The following is a 1437-nucleotide window of genomic DNA, read 5'->3' as shown; positions in this document are numbered from 1 at the left end:
GCAGAACGGGCAAAGTATCAACCTGGAAAATGGGAGTTCAGTCCCATGGTGCAATATGAAAGTCAATGCAAAGCATGTCTCAGAGTTATTCCAACTAGAGAATGAAGGCTCTCTATTCATCTATATTGATTAACTCTTTAACTGTCATTTATTAAGGTGTGCTTCTGGGAAGGTTACTTCTATTTTTGGTCTAGTTTGTCCTGAGTATAAACTGAATATACCCCTTAGGCAAAACAAAAACAAAACAGCAAAAAACAAAACAAAATCTTTCATCAGAGGATTCCAGTGTTTTCAGTAAGCAGCCTGTAGCCATTGAGTCCCAAGGTGATATGGGTGGGGCGTTGACAATATCTGATAGAGTGTTCCATACAAGAAAATTATTGATTGAATGAATAAGTGAATGAAATATTTCTAAGGATCTTGTAAGTTGGACATTTAGTTTTATAAGCCCCTACAGAATAAAAGAGACAAAGTCAACAAGCACAGGAAATGATTTGAAGATCTTAGAAACATACCAGCTTTTCTGCCTAGATGACAGAGCAGAAAGAAGCTTAGAGTTTGGTACCAGAGGAACTAGATATAATTATGTTATTCTAGCTACAGGACCTGTATCATGTGATTTAATTTCTCTTAGTTTTTATTTTCTCACCTCTAAAAATGGGATAATTAATTTCAATTCACCAATTATGAAAGCATCACCAAAATTCAAACATATAATTGCCCCAAAGGGATAGAACTCCTACTGGACAAAAGATAGACCCTATTTAAAGTTTTAACATATCCAAATTTAAAACATGATAAGCTAAATGTGTTGGTCAGTAATAAATTTTGAGCTTTAATGGTATAATTGATAAGTTTGTTCCTTAAGTGAGGAAGATTGACTTAAGTTATTTTAGATGGAAAACATTTCCTAAGATCAGCCAACTTACTTTGGTTTGACAAGAGACTCAGTAATCATATTTTGATTATAACTGTTTTCCAATGTAAATATGCTTCCAATGAAAAACTGTGATTTTCATATGAATGAGAGTATTTTGTATCTAAAGTTATGGGCCTTATATGGCAATAATTTTCAAAGCTGGAAGTTTTTTATTGATAAGTATCTATGGGTCAATGAGACTGATGAACATGCAATGTTGAGGATAAGAGCTGAACTTTGTTAAATGCCACCCTGTGAAGACTTTCAGGAGACAGCCAATCACTTCCGTCTCATGTCTTCATTCAAAACATCACCAATAAATAAATGTGGCACCCAAGAGATAAGGCATGCTCCCAATTTAGAGAGGAATGATGGAGGGAATATATAAGAATTCTGAGGAAAAGATGTTAAACAAACAAACAAAAACTACCATTATGTCACCTGAAGTCAGATAAGTTGGACTCAGTAACTTGGACTTTCCTGTTTTAGAGATAAACTGAAGAGGAAGCAAGAAACAG

This window comes from Propithecus coquereli, unplaced genomic scaffold (genome assembly GCF_000956105.1).
Source record: "Propithecus coquereli isolate 6110/MARCELLA unplaced genomic scaffold, Pcoq_1.0 Scaffold545, whole genome shotgun sequence".
NCBI lineage: Eukaryota > Metazoa > Chordata > Mammalia > Primates > Indriidae > Propithecus > Propithecus coquereli.
This window is presented reverse-complemented; position numbering follows the sequence as displayed.